General features: G+C 41.6%; 1 protein-coding gene across 2 annotated transcripts in view; it reads left to right on the top strand.

Annotated features, from left to right (window-relative positions):
- The first annotated feature begins 1,835 nt into the window (after positions 1-1,835).
- The window catches only part of LOC126279011 (protein FAM110B), a 1,155,794-nt gene continuing 1,148,317 nt past the window's right edge, over positions 1,836-9,312 (top strand). Inside the window, exon 1 of one of the 2 annotated variants that reach the window (XM_049979391.1) lies at positions 1,836-2,406. The gene's annotated coding sequence lies outside the window, so the exon portion shown is untranslated. The remainder of the gene's footprint in view (positions 2,407-9,312) is intronic. The other variant, XM_049979392.1, reaches the window with a different exon arrangement.

Raw genomic sequence — 9,312 nt, 5'->3', positions numbered from 1 at the left:
AACTGATCTTCCGCGAGGTTGGCTTCTACCAGTTTTTCAATTCGTCTGTAAAGAATTCGATTTAGTATTTTGCAGCCGTGACTTATTAAACTGACAGTTCGGTAATTTTCACATCTGTTAACGCCTGCTTTCTCTGGGATTGGAATTGTTATATTCTTCTTGAAGTCTGGGGGTATTTCGCCTGTCGGTAGAGTTTTGTCAGGGCTGGCTCTCCCAAGGCTGTCAGTAGTTCTAATGGAATGTTGTCTACTCCCGGAGCCTTGTTTCGACTCAGGTCTTTCAGTGCTCTGTCGAACTCTTCACGTAGTATCATATCCACCATTTCACCTTCATCTACATCCTCTTCACTTCTTATAACATTGCCCTCAAGTACATCGCCCTTGTATAGTCGTTCTATATACTCTTTCCACCTTTCTGCTTCTCCTTTTTTGCTTAGAACTGGGTTTCTATCTGAGCTCATTATATTCATAAAAGTGGTTCTCTTTTCTTCAAAGTTCTCTTTAATTTTCCAGTAGGCAGTATGTATCTTACCCCTTGTGAGATAAGCCTCTACATCCTTACATTTGTCCTCTAGCCATGCCTGCTTAGCCATTTTGCACTTCCTGTCGATCTCATTTCTGAGACGTTTGTATTCCTTTTTGCCTTATCGATTTACTGCATTTTTATATTTTCACCTTTCGTGAATTAAATTCAATATTTTTCTGTCACCCAAGGATTTCTACTGGCCCTCGTCTTTTTATCTACTTGATCCTCTGCTGCCTTCACTACTTCAAAGCTACCCATTCTTCTTCTACTGTATTTCTTTCCCCCATTCTTGTCAATTGTTCCCTTATGCTCTCCCTGAAACTCTGTACAACCTCTGGTTTAGTTAGTTTGTCCAGGTCCCATCTACTTAAATTCCCACCTTTTTGCAGTTTCTTCAGTTTTAATCTACAGTTCATAAGCAATAGATTGTGGTCAGCGTCCACATCTTCCACTGGAAATGTCTCACAATTTAAAACCTTGTTCCTAAATCTCTGTCGTACCATTATATAATCTATCTGAAACCTGTCAGTATCTCCAGGCTTCTTCCATATATACAACCTTCTTTTATGATTCTTGAACCATGTGTTAGGTATGATTAAGTTGTGCTCTGTGCAAAATTGTACCAGACGGCTTCCTCTTTCATTTCTTACCCCCAATCCATATTCACCTACTACGTTTCCTTTTCTCCCTTTTCCTACTACCGAATTCGAGTCACCCATTACAATTAAATTTTCGTTTCCCTTCACTATCTGAATAATGTCTTTTTTTTTTTCATCATACATTTCTTCAATTTTTTGCTATAGCTAATATAATTGCGGCATGTGCTTTCTTTAGGGTATTGTACATGTTAACCTTACGAAATCGCACTGACAGTGTTGTTTATGGTGAGAGGGTCGCTTTAATACATTGAAACCTGGACAAACTACTGTTGTTATGTGTGCAGGCCTTTAAGCTGACGGGTTGTTTATATGAAGTGGTTTAGCTCCGTCAACATCGTGGAGCGTGAAAACAAAGAAGGAGCCTCGCAAGTAAATGTTCGTTACAGTTCAAGTTTGATATCGTCATGTCTGAAATGGCCAATTATGGGTACTGCCGTATTTGACGTGATGAGGACGTTGGCGGTTTGTGTGAATCCCGTCTCCAGCGCGCGGCCGTCTCGGCGACTGTGAAAGCGCGGCGCGGCCGCCAGCGCCGCAGCCCGCGCTGCTCTTTGTGCCGGCGCTGTGGCGTCTTCGCGGCCGGAGCTCTTTGGCCGTCACGGCGGCCAGCCCCGCTCGCCTGGGCCGTGCGCGCGCCCGCCGCAGCTCGCGAGCAGTAACGGCCTCGCGGGCTGACTACGCGGTCGCGTGCTGTCGCGCCGTGTCGCCTCGCCTCGCCTGCGTCACGTCGCGCTCTCCCGCACCCTCTTTTTCTCGCGTCCTCGCCCCGTCCCTCTTTCTTCTGCCAGTTTCGCCAACTGTCACAGGCCCTTCTCGTTGTTATCACGCTGCTGCCCTCTTCACGCCCCTCCCACCACCCCGCCGCGGGACACTGCCAGGGGGTCGCCGGGCATGCGCAGAACTGACACCGCGTCCGAATAGCATTATCAAAGAGTATCGGCGCGCGCCCGCGTGTGCGTGTGTGTGTGTGAGTGTATGTGTGCGCGTACGAGCAGCGCGCCGTCTTCAATGGAGTTTGTATATTGATCTTTCGGCCGCGCCTCCTCCGACAGCGCCCGGTCCTGCGCCGACCTCGGACGTGTGCCAATAGTACGCCAGTGTGTTGTTTGTTATTGTTTGTTGGCCCGATTGGCGGGCGGCGGCCTCGAGCTGTCAGCTGTCAGCGGGTGGGATGAGCCATGGATAGCGGCGCAGCGCCCTGCCGGGATAGTCTGCTCGCAAGGTGAGTACGTGTCTGGTCCCGCGGGCTGCTGCAGGTTGGAGCCGCCTGCTGCTGCTTCTGCCTGCGCTGCTGCTGGTGGTGGTGGTGGTGCTACCTTGCACCCGACGAACCGGTCCCGCAAGCGTTGGCGCAGCGGCGGGCGCACAGTAATAAGTCGACGGAGTCAAGTCGGGTCACCTGCCCGTGTCAACACCAGCCCGCTGTCAAATAGAGCACCCAGCCCACAATACAAACTTCGACAACTAAAGCAGCCTGCACGCATTCAGTATTTATTGACAATACTAGTGTAGCCATAGCTGCCAAGACACAACGAAGAGGAAAAAAATACGGGAATGGCTATAAAAAAAAAAGTGACTAGTGTCATCTTAGTGTACTGAACGTAATTAGCACCATACACCCGAAAAGTTTCATGAATTATTTTTGAATTAGCGCTGCATCGTACTACACATTATTAATGTTGGTAAGACATGACATAGGGAAACAAAACACGATAATGAGAGAGACAATCGCAGTCGTAGAGAAACTCTTTCAGATTTCTGAGTACAGGCATGCCATATTCAGTTAACTGACGTAAAACTTTTTTTGGCATTCTGAGATAAATCTGAGACAATGCATTTCGCATATCTCCTATTAATAATTGCATATATATGACATACTTTTCGAAGTAGAAGCATATTGCCTCATGGCCGTGAAATACAGCGTTTCAAATCGGTAACGAAGTAAATGACAATACATCATCCAATGATCATCCTAATCTGGAAAATACGTTCACTATCCCTGCAGAAGCCTATAAAACAAAGACAATGCATTTCGCATATCTCCTATTAATAATTGCATATATATGACATTCTTTTCGAAGTAGAAGTATATTGCCTCATGGCCGTGAAATACAGCGTTTCAAATCGGTAACGAACGAAATGACAATAAATCTTGCAATGATTATCCTAAACTGGAAAATACGATGACTATCCCTGCAGAAGCCTATAAAACAGAGACAATGCATTTCGCATATCTCCTATTAATAACTGCATATATGTGACATTCTTTTCGAAGTAGAAGCGTATTCTCTCATGGCCGTGAAATGCAGCGTTTCAAATCGGTAACGAAAGAAATGACAATAAATCTTCCAATGATCATCCTAGACTGGAAAATATGATAACTATCCCCGCAGAAGCCTATAAAACTATTTGATGTGCATGTGTAGTATTTCCTCATAATCGGTATTTTGGTTAATTTTGTTTATATATTTCTTTGAAGATTGAGTCCACACGCCTTTTTTTTCTGAAGCACTCAATAAATTCAACTATCAGATCTTTGTTCCTTTCGGAAACCAGAATATTGAACCGTAAACTTATAGCAACAAGAACTTAGACTAACTGAAAATATAAACACTGCTCGCTAACGTTTTATATCTCGTTCATAAAGCTCAGTCAACATCTGAATGGCGAATGTCTAGGGAGAATATTGCCAGAGCAACTAAAATCAGAGTAAAGTGTTGTAATACATATATTGGTTTCACTTATGTACAAAAAAGACAACTGTAACTTCTGAGTTCCGTCAGGATATATTCATCGGATCTGATCGTGTTCTTTAATTACTGGGTTAACCATATCAGTTTACAGTAACTAAAACAGTACAAAACTAGATTATAAACATCAAAACACTCACAATAATGTCCTTTCACGTCATCAGGGCCCGTACGCTCCTATGATGAAATGAAGGAGACAACGGTGTGACTTTTTTTTTGGGGGGGGGGGGGGAGTGAACTATCACAGTCAAAGAGTTTTCCTGTGCATGGGGCCAACTCAGTACTATTTTAAGGGCTAAAACTACAAACTGACTTAACGAGTCACTTTTATTATATTATACTTACATACGCGTTTTGGGGCATTTATGTTAATTAATAAAGCATGGATGTATTGCAAGCACGACTTTCAGTTAATTTGTGATCAGAGAATCCATTTCCATGTGGGCAAGATATAACATACGTATTTTTATAAGTTACTGAGTATTAACAGTAACTTGTTATTTATAATACGTACGTTATTTCTTGCCCACCCGAAGTGTTCTGATGTTAAGTGCGACTGGAAAACAAATTTGTGACCACAGAAAGACACTGCTACAGGAAATCCAAAAGTCGGACGTACAATATACCAATGCCTTACTAATTAATATAAATTCAGCTGATGATGGACCGTACCTAAGCTTCGCGATGTAATACTCTCACAGTGTCTTTCTACAGTGTTATGATTTTACGTAAACAGCCTGAATGATGATGATGACAACAGACAACAGACACATATAGTCAGCACATGAAATAAAATTTACATTCTCACAGAATTTGTAAAGAGAAATAAAATCCTGAAACTTGTCGTGCTATTCATGACAAAATAACTGATCCAGTACTTATTACTTAAATTACTGTCAGAAAAGGGAAGTAGTACAAAATAATGTGATTACATTACCTAATAATGTGATTCTGCCGAGAAAACTAACTTTTAAGGAAACACTGCCTTTAAGGAGGCCTCATAAGTCCAATAATATTGTCAATTAATCAATATATCGACCGTTAGAGGGCGGGTATTAACGCACTGTCAATACCAGAAATAGTGACGAACAGTATTGATGGCTCCCAAAATATTCGCAGTATTGAGTAATGACAGTCTTCAAACATTCGCCATTCAGATGTTGACTGAGTTTTATGAACGAGATATAAAACGTTAGGAACAAAGATTTGATAGTTGAATTTATTGAGTGCTTCAGAAAAAAGAAAGGCGTGTGGACTCAATCTTCAAAGAAATATACAAACAAAATTAACCAAAATACCGCTTATGTAAGTTTACATGCATACTGTAAGTTTACATGCGTTCCCGAATCCAGTTTTTCTGTAAACCAATTCTCCAGTACAGCTTCTGATCGGTGTTGTGAACTCTCCCATGTCGATTCTCAGAATGGGGATTTTGGTTTCCAGTTTCAGCTTCAAAAATAAACTGAATTTCACTCCAAGTAAACGCTCTAACGCACTGGACTCGTCACTGGATTGTCAAGCTGTTACTTCCTTTTTAAGATGTTGGCAAATGAGGACGAAGTGATTTTAAAGAGTACCAAGATCATCTGCTCCTGAGGCAAACATTAATTTGCTGATGGCTTCGACCGAACCAATTATCGTTATATGCTAGCGCTACTACCATGCTGTTACTAACAAACGTGTAATCATAAAAAAATCATTCTGTGTCAAGGATAAAATCTACATCTAAGTAACTGTAGAGCATCGTCCATTCACACGTTCGCTGCTCTTATGTGGAGTGCTCTGTGCACATGTAAACATTACTTTAAAACACTTACGAGCTGTGAGGGCATCACTTGCACAGCATCATGCAATGAAGCTGTTTCATGTACGTGGTTTGAATGAAAAGAGAGTATTTGACTTACCAGAAAGCTATTCATTTTATTTATTTAACTGAAGATAAGGACATCATCACTTAATTAAATGTACGGAAGTACGCAAAAGACACATTTCCTCCCCTAGCACAATCTAATTCTTTGGTTACAATCCAATATCCTGTGCAGTTGGATAATTTGCAAACTACTGTATCTTTCCTCTCTTTTTAATGGCAATGTGTTTCGTACACAGTCAATGATTCGTAGCACAACATTCACTAATTCTGTAAACAGAAATGGGAAAGGATCTTCACGCATTCGAAAGTTTCTAATCATTCGAAGTCGACAGACAGTTGGAATCCAATAACATCCAGCCAGTGTTCACGCTTATTCCCGAAAAACCGGCCTGATATGGATTAGGGTAAGACAACAGTTTCCCACTTATTAATTGGGATGGGTAAGGTTATAAAACATCTCGTCTTGAAACAATCTCACCCATCTCCATGCCAGGTACTCACTGATGTCCACAAGGCAATATCCCTTCGTTAAAAATCTGCAATGTTACTGATAACCTCAGTTCACCATGTTGACGAAAGTGGAACAGCTGATCACAGATGCCATTTATGCAAAACAACAAATACTTAATCGGTTGACCAAAATCGATAAAGAACTAACACGTAAACACTACAACGGAAATCGTTTTTCGTCTTCCGCTGATTATGTAACCTGTAAACGTGGCGCATGGTAGGTTCATCTTTGTGTGTGTGTGTGTGTGTGTGTGTGTGTGTGTGTGTGTGTGTGTGTGTGTGTACACTAGAAGTTTCCGCACCTTTTCTGCGAATTGAAAAGAGTATTTACACGGTCACGAGAGAACACGCAATTCGGCACGTCCATTCTCATAAGAATTTCATCCACTAGGCACGATTTTAGTAATGAAATGAGGCAGTTCCGATAGATAGTAAATGAACAAAATACTTTTCATGTGCGACAAGTGAAAATTCTAACTAAAATCCCAGACGCCTGACTTCTGCGGGAAGACTGTTTATCTCGTAGGGTTTACGTGAAGCAGTATCTGTAGGACCAGTAGGTAACTCGGTTAAGGAGCTCGTAAACTGTCACGCACCAATTATAGTACAAATTACGAGAGTAATGTGGCTACATTTGTGCTCACACGGAAACAGGACACGGGTCCATTACTGATTCAACCTCCGCTTATTATTGCTGTTGTTATGGCTGTTGTCGGCATGTTACTCTTATCTAATCGTGAAGGAGGGACTATTAGCGGCGCTGCAACGGAATAGAGGAGAAGGCAAGGCATTAGTTACACTACGATTTATGTAAAACTTTGCTGTTATATAGAAAAGGCGTCGTTACTCGAAAAAGAAGAAACCGAGAAATAAAGCCTAAACGGAAGGATTCCTGTGTATATGAGCAAGAAAGAATTGTGATTTTAAAGTGTCTTTCACACACACAGACTTTACTAAATTTACAGAAACTTGTAATAGTTTTTAATAGCTCCATTTCTATTATAAGAGCCGAAAGAAGAAATAAATAATCATGTGAACACACAATTTCGTTGTATTTTACTCTGTGATACAGTCATAATGTGCTAATGTCTTCGCCGCTTTCCTCATATCAAACATGTTCTGCATCCTGATTAGCACGAAGATGACGAACCCGACCTTGAAATGGTGTGCTATTTATAATTCAGTGTGTTGGAGTACATTGTTATGATAAATTGGGGAAATTAGTACAGTTATGCTAAGACCGTAAGTGTGTTAGATCACACTGCAGTGCGTCTTCGACATAGATATCATTGATAACACCTGCGTCAGCTGGAGATGGATGCGACAAGGAATAGGAAATTTTGAAGAACCATCCCAGAATCTGACTGCATGGACAGAGCAAAATTCCAGAAAGCTAATATAGTACTTTTAACCGACAGTTTGAGCCGCTCATTCTCCATGCTATGTCTTAATCGACTTAACCATAGGGCCATATCGCTCGGTTATGCTGAAAATAGACACAAAATGTTTGTTACTAAAACTGAACACACGGATGAAACGTCTTCGATATTTATCACTAATTAAGTGAACACTTGTCATGAGATTCCTGCTCTTACTGCTTGGTATATTTTAAAAGTATTTGCACCATATGCTCCGAGAATATTTGAAGAAATAACAAATTGAGAAAACACCTTATATGGCCAGAATGATCAGTAGAGGAGCACGGGCAGCGCGATGATAGGAAAGATAATATCCTTCCATGTAGAAGAGTAAGAAATCTAATTGAAGCTGGGAGACTACTTCCTTCTGTCGGTGAAAGGTATAAAATGTAATGATGCACACTTCTCATTGTCTTCTATCAGTCTAAACTGTTGCATCATATGCCCAAAGATTTACATAACGGACTGCCGCATCACTGATGTTTCGAAATACAGTGTCAGTTGACAGTTTTGGGCCAAGCGGTAATAGATCCTGGATTTCTTGCTTGTCGCTAGAAAATGCCTTGGCTGTTAGTCTGAGGCCTGACTGAAATTTAATTATTACTGATGCTTTCTTTATAATTTCAGAAAATACTATCACAGGTTATCCCAAGGTCTATATTTGAATAGCATCTATGGTGGGCCGTCGTTTACTCTGCCATAAGGGATACACAGAGCATAGACAAAAAATACGTAACACCAAAAACCCAACATAGTATACTGCATAATACGATGGTTGGAACTTCAATAGTGGCAACTATTTATTTACTGCACGTTTCAAGGTTTTACCGACCTTCAAAGTAGTCACTAGCATTGTGTATAACCCGTTGCCAGCGATGTGGAGGTCGTAGGATACTCTTAGCAGTGCTGTTGTGTTGACAGTTCGAGCGGCACGGTCTATTGCTTGACGAATTCGTTGCAGTTCTGAAGCGAATGCCGTGAAGTGTTTCCTTCAGTTTAGAAATGGAGTTGAACTTACGATGGCTTAAGTCAGGGTAGTGCAGTAGGCCGGTTCTCTGAAGCCAACCGCGGAAGAATCGTCAGCTGTTTTCGGGATGGTACAAGAGTCCAGTGATACATGAGTCCACTCGCAGACGAACAATATTAGACACGAGACGTGCTGTACATCCATTTCAATAAATGGTCCTTAGTTTCTGATGTTGTGACTGTGCGATAATGAGGCCACTGCAGACGCAGCAATCCACGTTGCAGTGTGAAGGTAAAACCCTCTGTGCAAAGCAAAATCCTGGTTCAGTTGTTCCCCTGTTTACTCCTACGTTCATCGATTCATCGATTTCTGTGCATTTCTATCATTATATCTTGTGCACTGAAATGCAATAAGAACGCTTTGCCTGGCAAAAAGTTGACCAGTCAGAGGGAGAGGAGGAAACTTAACGGGTTGAGAGGGTTTACGGTATTATTTCAGTGACTGGAAAATCTATCTATTTACAAAGACCTGACAGTATAAGGCAACTTATCAGTATGATGCACCCTCTTTGTCTTAGGCGAATGCACTGACTTTGCTGGGAAGGCTGTCATAA

The sequence above is a fragment of the Schistocerca gregaria genome, chromosome 6 (assembly GCF_023897955.1).
Source record: "Schistocerca gregaria isolate iqSchGreg1 chromosome 6, iqSchGreg1.2, whole genome shotgun sequence".
NCBI lineage: Eukaryota > Metazoa > Arthropoda > Insecta > Orthoptera > Acrididae > Schistocerca > Schistocerca gregaria.
Note: the sequence above shows the minus strand (reverse complement) of the source record. Positions and strands in the feature narration are given on the sequence as shown.